General features: G+C 41.7%; 1 protein-coding gene across 1 annotated transcript in view; it reads right to left on the bottom strand.

The window, feature by feature from the left end:
* Positions 1-12,431, bottom strand: part of LOC141097194 (3',5'-cyclic-AMP phosphodiesterase 4D-like) — an 895,493-nt gene extending 883,062 nt beyond the window's left edge. Inside the window, exon 1 of the mRNA XM_073584296.1 lies at positions 12,151-12,431. The gene's annotated coding sequence lies outside the window, so the exon portion shown is untranslated. The remainder of the gene's footprint in view (positions 1-12,150) is intronic.
* Positions 12,432-12,852: the final 421 nt, after the last annotated feature.

Genomic DNA, 12,852 nt, shown 5'->3' with positions numbered 1-12,852 from the left:
CGGCCATGGGCCGGCATTCATTGGGCGATCTGCATTGACAAGCATGGTGGTCTTCTACAGACATCTAGCTGTCAAGTCAACCCATCGACACCCCGCGATCATTAGACAGGGGCACCAATGGATGGGGTTTGGTACATGCTTCCGATAAGGGCGAGTTAAATGTCACTGTCAGAGATTGATAGCGGCATTTAACATGTTAACAGCCATGCGTGGCTCATAATTCCACCTGCAGCTGTTAGCAGCACATGACAGCTGGTCAAATCAGCTGTCATGTGCTTGAAAAGATGCAGGCTCAGTGCCGGAGCCGGCATGAAATGCTGGAACACAACCTATGATGTACTTATTCACCATAGGATGTGAAGGGTTTAAAACATCTAGCACCCTCTTCAACCTTCCCCTTGTTTCTTTCTGGGTGCCTTCCTCTCATTTTCACAGTTAAGTCAATCTCAGAATAGGCTGTCATGTGTGTGTATATGAGCATTAATACTATTTCTGGCCATTGACTTGTACCTTGCATTTTTCAGCAGTTGTCCCCTCTGCTAAGTCTGTTTCTAATTTTAGTTGTCTTTGAGCTACTAGGTGGAGACTAGCTACTTTGATGTCTCCCATTTACAGTACATAATGACATAAGTGATCCCTATTCTCCTGACACTATGTAGCACATGTTTGGAAATAGAGACTTGGAGATAATAAGAGTAGTACTGAGCCCTGTAGCTGTGAATCCAGCACTGCAATGAGATAAAACAGCAATGGTCTATGTGAGTCTGTGTCTCTCACTTAAGGCCCCTTTACATTTAGCGATGCACCAGCGATCCCGACAACGATACGACCCTGTCAGGATCGCTGGTGCATTGCTAAATGGTCGCTAGTGAGCTGCCAAACAGACAGATCTCACAGCCACATAGCAGTAATTTAGCGAACAATACTTACCTTTCAGACGCGGTGATCCTGACGTCCTCCTGTCTGCATCCACACGTCGTTCGTCGGCGCCAGCAGGAAGCCCAGCAGGAAGTGCCCGACGAGAAATGGAGCTACGCGATCTCACGCGATCAGCGATGGACAGCGGGGGAGCCGGTCGGAGGTGAGTATCACACATAGCGATATTGCTAGCGATATCGCTGCTGCGTCACCAAATCGGTGATGCTTTAGCGATATTGTTAGCGATACCGCTATGTGTAAAACCCCCTTTACTCTGCTCCATACTCTTCCTCACACCTTTGTAACTTTGAATAAATAGCTGTAATCTGACACCTCAGTGAGCTGGCAGTTCATCTTGTATTGACTAAGTTTGGTAATGAGTGAGTATGCTCGGCACTCGAGATTTCTGAGCATGCTTGAGTGTTCTCCGAGTAGTTCGAGCGTGCTTGGAGATTTAGTTTGTGTCACCGCAGCTGTATGATTTACAGCCACTAGACAGCCTGAATACATGTGGTGATTGCCTAACAAACAAGCAATCCCTGCATGTATTCAGGCTGTCTAGCAGCCGCAAATCATACAGCTGCGGCGACACAAGCTAAATCTCCGAGTACAACCAAACTACTCGGAGAACACTCAAGCATGCTCAGAAATCTCGAGTAACGAGCATACTCGCTCATCACTAAGATGCATTTTAGCCATTCTTTATTGCGAATGATAAGTTCAGAAGGAAATGTAGGAGGTTGAAGTAGTGTGTTATAAGTGCCGAAAGAAGTATTTTCCCTGACAAGGTATAATACAAAGTTTTGTATATTTGCTCGTACTATAGATATCTTAAAACAACACAGACCACTTAACATACAATTATGTACAAATTATATACGAACACATACTTGTTACAATACTGGTGTCTCACTATTAGGCAGAAGAAGATTCGGGACCCTGCAGGTACAAGGGCTTGGAGATATTTGCTACTTTTGCATCTCCTATTTCTAGACCTGTGATGTTTATTGAATTCATGGGTAATTCTTCCTCCCCCAGAGCTGCCCTCTGACACCAACCTACCGGGCCTAAAGGTGGGTCAGATCCTGTTTTTTTACATGCAGATAATTTAATAAACTATACAAACATTTAGACATTACAAGACATTTCACAAAAGGCGTTTGGAGACCTTCCCTTCTCCTCTATGACCACTACATGGAGTGTGAAGACTTTCTTCAGTTGTTTTGGAAGGCTCTTCTGCCATTGTATGATATATATTAGCACAAGCAGAACTGTTTATTACCATATGTTCTACATTCAGACAGTTTTCTACTTGTTTTTCTGGGTGGATGGAACGCATAAAATTCATTAGTAATACTACTGCTCTCCTCTAAAAAGCTGCATGCTAATTCAGTCATAATTGAAAAATGGCGTCTGGTGTATTGCTGCAGTTATTAGCTTATCCTGTTGTTTCTATTACTTTTAAAGGGATTATAAACACATTTGACTTTATTTTAGAACCAGCAGAGCACCTGTTCATGGACACTCTTTTTCCATATTATAAATACAAATTCTAATCTTGCACCTTTCACACTGGCCTTTTTTCTGTCCTTTGTGGAAGAGGTCACAGTAGTTTCCTCATCATCAAATGCAGGATTGTAATCAAGAATAACATCTTTATACACAGGATCCGAAATTCACAATAGGCAACATCACACCTTATCACCCTTCTCCCCATCACAATGACCTTCGCACACGCTCATTAGATGGAACCCAATGGAAAAGATATGGTCAGAGTCTGTCCACTGTGGCTAATGTACATGTGAATTAGCTGAAACAGGAAGTCTTTTGTACTAGTGCTTTTTTATTTTGAATGCAAATTGTGATATGGAAAAAAGCATTTCCATTAAAAAACACCACAACTGACAAAAAAACTTGATTCATACATAAGGTATACACACACACACACACTCACTATTGCGTATGTTCATTTTGGGAGAATAACAAGATCAAAATGAAATGAATCATGCCATAGTTTTTCTGCTAGCAGTACTCATGCAATATACATTTTGATTCTATGTATAACAGTGCACCTCTGTTAAAATGCCAAGTTTTTATCACTAGATATACCATGGAGTTGTCAAGACAATCATCAAGAAGTGTCATAAATTTAGCACAACAGTGACATTACCTAGAACTAAGCGTCCTGCAAAAATTGATGAAAACACAAAAGAAAATAAATTCAGGAGGCTGCCAAAAGGTCTACAGCAACATTAAAGATTATGTCTCCAACATCATGACCTCCCTCTATCTGAAACAGAACCTGTCAAAACTGAACTCCTGGTGTTTCCTCCCTCTACTAACCTACCTATGCCCAATATTGCCATTTCCGTGTGTGGTTCCACTATTACTCCCCAGCAACATGCCCGCTGTCTTGGGGTCATACTTGATTCCGAGCTTTCATTCACCCCCACATCCGATCACTGTCTCGCTCTTGTTATCTGCACCTCAAAAACATTTCTAGAATTCGACCTTTTCTTATTTTCGACTCTGCAAAAACTCTTACTGTTTCTCTTGCAGGATTTGGGAATGTTTAGTTTGCAAAAGAGAAGACTGAGAGGAGACTTAATAGCTGTCTACAAATATCTAAAGGGCTGTCACATTGTAGAAGGATCAACTTTATTCTCATTTGCACAAGGAAAGACTAGAAGCAATGGGATGAAACTGAATGGGAGGAGACACAGATTAGATATTAGAAAAAACTTTTTGACAGTTAGAGTGATCAATGAGTGGAACAGGCTGCCACGAGAAGTGGTGAGTTCTCCTTCAATGGAAGTCTTCAAACAGAGGCTGGACAGACATCTGACTGGGATGATTTAGCGAATCCTGCTTTGAGCAGGGGGTTGGACCAGATGGCCCAGGAGGTCCCTTCCAACTCTACGATTCTATGATTCTATGATTCTATGATTCTTATTCATTCTCGTCTGGACTTTTGTAACTCTCTACTAATCGGTCTCCCTCTTAACAAACTCTCCCCTCTCCAATCCGTCCTCTCCAATCCGTCCGTGAATGGAGTTCGGGTTCAGGTATTGTTCTAGTACCTGAACATTTTTTAAACTGTTTGGCCGCCGGACCTGAACATCCAGGGGTTCGCCCATCACTACTGTTTATTTACTGAGGATGGTTCTGGTGTTGTATGTATGTACTATTGATGGCTCTGGTGTTCTATTTATATATGGTTAATGATTTTGGTTTTAAATTCATGTATTGATGATGGTTCTAGTGATGAATACAACACAAGAACAACCATTACTACATGAATATGTCAAAATAACCACCATCCGTACATGAATAGATCACCAGAACCACTATCCCGTACAGGAATATGGCACTAGAACCACCATCAGTTTTTTTTTGCAAACTATATTTGTTGCATATTGGAGTTAAAAAACATCAGACGTATATCCCTGTACTTATATTGAGGTCTGCTTAGTTTCCATTAGGGCATCCGCCAAATGCTGGACACCTTAATTGAAACCAAACACCTCCTGTTCAGCTATATTAGTTTACATGACCATCCTTGGGTCTGACATTTGAAAACACACTCACTGTTGAGCCTCAAACCTAAAATACACAGCTTTGTTTATATTTGCTGGTATTTTTGGGTGAAAAAAGTAATGATCCAAGTGGAAATGGTCATCAGAGTGGAATTAGGGGGCATTAGGGGACCTGCTACATTACCCGGTGACCCTTTATTTTGCGTAGGGACTGAGGGTTCATGGGGGCACCATTGGCTTCATCTGTCTAGAGCACCAAAATATTTTATCCTAGCCCTGGTCTGGCCTGTGTGGTAGGGTGGCAGGATTTTAACCTTTATTAACAAAGGACCCAGACAGAGCCCAGACTGGACTCTAATTGAAACTCTGTGCATTGACCTGAAGAGTGCACTGTACTCAGGAGATGCCTTCGCAATCTGACAGATTTGGAGAACTGCTGCAAGGAAGAGGGTACAAAGATTGTGCCAGACTAAGGGTGCCGTTACACCTAGCGATGCACCAGCGATCCCGACTAGCGATATGACCCGGTCAGGATCGCTGGTGCATCGCTAGGTGGTCGCTAGTGAGCTGCCACACAGGCAGATCTCACCAGCGAGATAGCAGGGGTCGGGGGTCGCTACTTACCTGTCAGACGCAGCAATCCTGCGTCCTCCCGCCCGGCTCCATGCGTCGCTCGTCGTCACAGCAGGAAGCGGCCGACGAGGAATGGTCCAGGACGTTCTCGCGCGACCAGCGATAACCAGTGGGGGAGACAGTCGGAGGTAAGTATCAGACATAGCGATATCGCTAGCAATATCGCTGTAACGTCACAAAATCGGTGACTTTACAGCGATATTGCTAGCGATATCGCAGTGTGTAACGGGGGCTTAATAGACTCGTGCCCAAAAAGACTGAATGATATCATAAATTCAAAGGGTACTTGAACAAAGTATTAGTTTAAGGTTGTTTATATTTATACAGTTTTATCTGCACCACATGCTCCATACAGAATAATGTGCCTCAAATAATGCTCTATAAAGAATAATGGGCCTCATATTATGCTCCATGCAGAATAATATACCCCATACAATGCTCCATACAGAATAATGAACCCCATATAATGCCCATACATAATAATGGACCCCATTTGATGCTCCATCTCTATATATAAAAATGAATGTGTGTGTGTGTGTGTGTGTGTGTATATCACCAACCAATCACAAAGCATCTTTCATTTCACCAGAGCTGTTCAAAAGAAGCTGAGCTGTGATTGGTTGCTATGACCAACAGTTTTCCTTGCAAACAACCACTAAGCATTTCACATTTCACCAGAGCTGGTTAAAATAAGCTGAGCTGTGATTGGTTGCTATGACCAACAGTTTTCACCTCAGCAAACACTGACATGGTGGGAGAAATATAGCATCTTCGGGAACATAAGCTCCCTGTCATTGTCTGCCCACCTAAAAGGAGCACAGAGCACGTGACATAAATGAATCCCCCCTCCTGTGCCCATATACCATCACACATCCTCCATCCTACATGCAGATTTTACCTCTTAAAGGGATCATTGGTATGGAAGTCAGAGCAAATCCATCCAGCGCTTTGGTTTTGACCCCAGGTGTCTCGTAAAGGAATCCCAGGTATTGAAGTTAGGACCGTTGCACTCTGCTCTGTGGTTCTGACCCCAGGGTCTCTTAAAGGGATCATTGGTATGGAATTTTGGGAAAATCCACTCTGCGCTTTGGTACTGACCCCAGGCCCTTCTTAAAGGGATCTCCGGTATGGAAGTCAGGGCAAATCCATCTAGCGCTTTAATTCTGACCCCAGGCCTCTCTTAAAGGGATCCCCAGTATGGAAGTCAGGGCAATTGCCTTCAAATGCTCTGGTACTGACCCCAGGCTCTCTTAAAGGGATCTCCTGCATGAAAGTTAGGGCAAATCCCTCAGCGCTCTGATTCTGACCCCACTGTTCTATTAAAGGGATCATTGGTATGCAAGTCAGGGCAAATCCACTCAGCGCTCTGGTTCTGATCCCAGGCCTCTCTTAAAGGGATCTCCGGTATGGAAGTTAGGGTAAATCCACTCAGCGCTCTGGTTCTTACCCCAGGCTTCTATTAAAGGGATCATTGGTATGGAAGTCAGGGCAAATCCACTCAGCGCTCTGGTTCTGATGCCAGGCCTTCTTAAAGGGATCCCCACTATGGAAGTTAGGACCGTTCCACTCAGCGCTCTGGTTCTGACTCCAGGCTGCGGGGATGATGTGGGATATTAGTGGTAGTTGTCCGGTAGCTCTGGCTGATGGGATTATGTGGGCTATTAGGAGTAGTAGTCCAGTGGCTCTGGCTGACGGGATGATGTGGGATATTAGTGGTAGTAGTCCGGTGGCTCTGGCTGATGGGACGATGTGGGATATTATGGGTAGTAGTCCGGTAGCTCTGGCTGACGGGATGATGTGGGATATTATAGTGAATGTGGCTATGCGGAATGGGCGGGGCAATACACTCAGCTTTATATATAGATAAAATCATTATAATTTGTTATAACTAACCGTAGTTAGTTACTATGCCCGGGCAGCGCCGGGTTCTTCAGCTAGTTCAGTATAATGAGCCTTATACAATGCTCAATACAGAATAACAGACACCATACAATGCTTCATACAGAATAATGCACCCCTTATAGTGCTCCATACGGATTAATGAACCCCTAGTAATGCTCCATACAGATTAATGGACCCCATATAATGCTCCATACGGAATAATGGGCCTCATATAATGCTCCATACAGAATAATGGGTCTCATGTAATGCTCCATAAAGAATAATGGGCCTCATATAATGCTCCATACAGAATGAGCTCCATACAATTCTCCATACAGTATACTGGGCCCCATATAAGGCTCCATACAGAATGAACCCCATATAAGGCTCTATACAGTATAATGAGCTCCATACAGAACAAGCCCCATATAATGCTCCATACAGTATAATGGGCCCCATATAAGGCGCCATAAAGAATGAGCCCCATATAATGCTCTATAAAGTATAATGGGCTCCATATAATGCTCCGTACAGAATGGGCCCCACATAATATTCCATATATTGCTCCATACATGAAAAAAAATCAAATACTCACCTCTCCTCGCTGGCCCCAGGTCCGGACGCCTCAGTGTTGCCATCTTCCAGCTCTCTACACTGTGTTGCTCAGAGCAGAGGGCGTACAGTAGTGACGTCATTGCACCCTCTGACCTAAGAGTCTGAACATGCAGAACACATTGGAGCTGCAGAGGAACAGAGAGAGGTAAATATTAAAAGTGCTGGGGCCCTGGGCAAGCTGGGGGCCCACTCGAGCGCTGGTGTCCCTGAATGCGAGTGCCCCATCGATTCCTCAGGGTCCCGGCACTTGCCCGGGTGCTGACGCAGGCCCTGTCAGCATGTGTATACCCAGATCTTCGATCAGGAGACACAAAAATGCACACACACAGATTATGGGTGACATTAAAATTGGAAACAGTTTTGAAATTATTCTTCTTAGCATAATATTTAACTATACAAACCTTAACAGGGGTGAGCAAAAGGGAATTTTTTTTTAAAAAGGCAAAATATAAATCATATATTGGCCACATATGAAAGTTATTCTGCACGAAAGTGCAGGTACACTTTATGTTGTCCAGAATTGTGTTCATGGCTCTTAGCATGCAAACATCTGCATTTATTGCAGGTACACAGTTAATTAGTTATCCATGTGTTACTGTCCATAACTATTATACAACTGCTTTATATATAGAAAATTAAAATTGTATTCAACACTTAACATGTTAACAAAACAAAAGTTGACAACAATGATTGGTTGGAACAATAGTGGAAAATACAGTGCTACATTGAAGCCTACCAGCTGCTTACTGTTCCTTTTTACATATCATCCAGATATCACAATATCACTGTGCTGCAGAACAAAACTAGGTTCAGAATTGGAGCAAATGCACATAAATTTCTGTGACTGTATGGCAGTACTCCACTAGACTCCATATATGGCCGGTTTCACAGAAAATGTTGTGTTTTCGAAAGCTATATTAGAAAATTTCCAATGTGACTGCATCTGTATGTAGGTCCCTGCACTATTTTGCACTGTGGATGGGTGCAGGAGTTAAGTGCCATTTAAACTAGGACAGGACATGTCTTTTCTTAGGGTAAACAAAGATTTTTTTAGAAGTATTTTGAAGCAGATTCGCTGCAAAAAAACAAAATAAAAAAAACACTTACAATGTGTTTTGCATAAAAAAAATTTTTTTAAAAAATAAAGACGTGTACAAAAGATCGGTTGCACTTCCTAAATTAGAAAAATATATGTTTAATAACAAACACAAAACCCTAACCAAAACAAATAAACATTTAAAACTGTGCCATTGCGTAGAACTTGTTTCCTAGGACAAAAATTGGCATGGGGATACAACCAATATAACTGGCATGATAACCAACACAGCCATGTAAAGGTAGTGGTAACAAACATAAGTATGAATGGACACTACCCCTAAAGTGAAGTCAAGTAGAAGAAAGGTGCAATGTACATGTACAGACTGTAAATAATGCAGTATCAAACCAAAACATAAAAGTAACCAATAACTGTATGCAATAAAATGCCATGTGCATTGTCACCAACTAGATTGGTTCATAGAAAAATCATCATTTAGGAAAATGGACCCTACATGTATCGCCACAGGAGGTGGCTTCCTCAGGGGGAAAAAAGAAGATGCATGTTACTTCATTGAGGTGAATTTCTTGTGGATTTTACTGTGAACTTGACACTGTCGAGATGAAAGAAAAATAAAACGCTTCAAAATCCTTTTCAGGAAATGATGCAGGAAAAAAAATGCCTCCAAAAGAATGTAGCATTTGTAAAGTGGAGCATATTTAAAGCCCCAAGTGGACATGTCATTATAGTGCACAAACATCATATAAAATCAGAGACACATCAATGTACAGTAGAGGAGCTATGGAAGAAACTCTACAGAAACCTTCTTTAAGGCTATGTGCACACGCTGCGGTTTTTGCTGCGGTTCCGCTGCGGTTTTGGCCCTGCAGAACCGCAGCAGTTCCGCAGACATGGTACAGTACCATGTAACCCTATGGGTTTTCAAAACCGCAGTGCTCACGCTGCGGTTTTTTCCGCGCTGTTTTGCTGCGGGGTTTTTTCCGCAGCATGTCAATTGTTTCTGCGGATTCCGCTGCGGTTTCACAGCTTTCATTGTGATGTCATATGAGAGTCTAAAAGACTGGTGGTGGTTACCCAAAAATTTATTTAATTACTTTGGGTCTTAGTTTTTATAAACAGAGTACTACACATGTAGTTATATTGAAGTAGGATCTTAACTTTATATGTAAGGTGTTATACTAGTATGCTAGTGTGCAACATATTAATTAAGCAGACATTACTGGCTCAAAAAAGAGTACTACCTACTGCCAAATGGGTCCTTGCTTGATTTAAGAAAAAACAAAAAAAAACAAAACAATAGTACCATGAGTAATAGGGCATGCTGCAGTTTTATGACAAGTCGAGTCTGGACTAAGTCAATATTTCCTGCCATATGTTTCCACATTTAGGTCTTTTGATAATGTTTTTGAAAAGCAAACCCAGAAATAGATCAAAAATGGAAGACTGACACTGGTTTTCTGGAATCCACTCTGGCTTTGGCTTCAATAAAAAACCTGAAATTCACCCTAGAGTTTCAGGTGTCTTTGTTTTAATAATTAAAGTCAAGAATTAAAATTTATTTTAATACTAAAAGCCAATCTATTTAATGTCATAATCTGTTTTCTAATATACTTTAATGCAAAAATTCATTCCCTTTCCCCTCTAACTGCTTTACTTTTTTATACTGTTTCCACTTTCATGACACCTCGTTTGAGAATATCATTGCATGCTCGCATAGTTAAAATAGTTATCATCAGGGGTCAGAGATTACGGTGACTGCCACAACCTCTCTACCCCTTGTCTGAAACGAAGCGTCATCAGTGATGCCCATTTCTGGAGCTGGGCTAATCTCTGCTGTACTGAGCATGTGGGGGCTGTCAATTCTGACATATGCTCAGAAGATTCTTGTCACTGTTCATTTACACACAGTGACAGTGCACTCGCCAGCACCGATCACAAGGAGCTGGCAAGAGAGCGCACTGTCAGTGCGCATTGTAAGAAAAATACCCGGCGTGTAGGTAAAGCAGAGAACAGCGCCGCCCTGCAGTAATGTCAAATGAAATGTCATCATAAATTAAATAATAAAAAAAAAATTAGAGTAGTGAGGGAAAGGTAGGGACTTTTTAATTAAAGTATGCTAGAAAACAGATTATATTATAACAGTAAGTAGGAAAAGGATTAGGATTAAAATAAGTTTTAGTTCTTGACCACCCCTTTAAACAGCACAGTTGTCTTTTAGGACTGGTTATTAAAGGGAATCTTTCATTAGGTTTTGCTAACCTTTCTAGGCTGCTTACTGTAGTTTAAAGTTTGCAGTTTCTTGGCTGCATATCTAGCAGCTCTCTGAATGCTGAGCTCTATATAACCCCGCCCACACCACTGACTGGCGCATCTATCTGTGTACATTGTACATAGACAGAAAGCTGCCAATCAGTGGTGGGGGTGGGGTTATGCAACGTTCATGAATATGGAGGACTACATGGCAGCAGGGTTACTAGTCATCTAGTGATAATCTCCTGCTTCTAAAACAATGATTAGACCCACAGGTATCAGCCCAGTAAGTGACATATCGCTAAAATCAGGATATCTGTCTCTATATCATGCTATTCTCAGATTAGGTGGTAAAAACATGGTGTCAGCTTCCATTTAAATCTCTGTCTTGTGTGGGCATGACTGAGATAGGGGCCAATATGACCCTAATAAAGCCATATTTGTCAGTGCTGAATGAGAGAATTTGGCCAACTGTTGCAGAAATAGATCAAATAAATTCATTTTAGAACAGGTGACACTACTGATAAATCTGCCCCATAGTGTTATAAGTGGTTTCACATTGGAAAGAAATAGTAAAATAAGAAATTCAGCTTTGTTTCATCTGTGGCCGTGCATTGGACGTATTTACTTACCGGCATTAAGTGTCAATAAGGAGTTTTACTGAACCATGTGTGCAGTCAACATAGCCTATACTGATAAAGTGGTATGGAGCAGATAAGAGGCTGTACCAGGTATAGATCATCACCTGCAGAAACGTGTATATTTATATATACAGTGTACTACTAGCTGGCCGTGTTTCTTATTTTTAGACATTCGTAGAAAATTTGCCAAAGAGTCAAAATGTAGAACTCGGAGTCAACGCATTGTTATATATTCCCCATGGTTTCCATATAGCGCCTTTATCAATAAACCAACATTATGTATAACGTGCCGCATGGGGTTTACAGAACTCTAGGACTTTATTACAAAGTTAGTGCCCTGCCTGTACTTGGATATAAAAGCTATAACAAGTCACTATAGATTGTATTCGCAGTAACATATGCACGCACCAATAATACAACATAGCAAAAAACAAAAGTGTGAAAATGCATAAAAAAAATAATACAACATAGTAAAAAAATAAAAAATGCATAAAAAATTATCAATAATCTGTAATAACCGAAGGTAATAATATCCCATACGGGTTCTATCAAGATCACATAGACAGCACACAACATCCAGATGTCAAAGAAACAGTTAAAAAATGTTGAAAATACTCACAGAGAGTCTTTTAAGATGCAAGTGGCAGCCGAACAAGGGGAAATCCAAGGATAGCTGGATTATTAACAACTACAAATGCATGCAGAGAGGCAATGACAGGCCCAGGGGACAGCTCGCTGTAGTATTCATGCTCCTACAAGCTGAATTATAATTTACGAAACACGGCTCAAGGTTCCTCCAATCAGACGGCCAAGTGCAACTAGTAAAACTGGCTGCAAAGGACTGAAAGGGCAGCACCAGAACAACAGATATCCTACACGTCCTTAATCTGCTTAGCGCAGCCTGTAACCTCTTACTGCCAGGTAGCAGCTCACAGCTCCATTGTTTACTAGACGGAGGAAGGACAGGTGATATATTTATGGAAGGCGCTTGCTCACCTCAAGGCACACGTTCCCTCTACTAGTCAGAGAAGTGCAAACTCTTCACTCCAGAGAGACTAAAGGACATTAATGGTATGTGCACCAGACATTTCTGCAAGAAAACGTATCTCTTGGGAAAAAAAAACACTGCGTAAAATCTATGAAACGCACACTCTGTGTGCAATAAACTGTCTTTTATTCATGACCTCTTTATCACCAACAAACTCTCCTTCCTTGGCATCACTGAAACCTGGCTCAACCCCTCTAACTCAGCCTCTCCAGCTGCACTTTCTTATAGTGGATTTCATCTCTCTCACACCCCTCACCCCAGCAACAAACGTGG

This window comes from Dendrobates tinctorius, unplaced genomic scaffold (genome assembly GCF_039654945.1).
Source record: "Dendrobates tinctorius isolate UK_male_01 unplaced genomic scaffold, ASM3965494v1 ptg000083l, whole genome shotgun sequence".
Lineage (NCBI taxonomy): Eukaryota > Metazoa > Chordata > Amphibia > Anura > Dendrobatidae > Dendrobates > Dendrobates tinctorius.
Note: the sequence above shows the minus strand (reverse complement) of the source record. Positions and strands in the feature narration are given on the sequence as shown.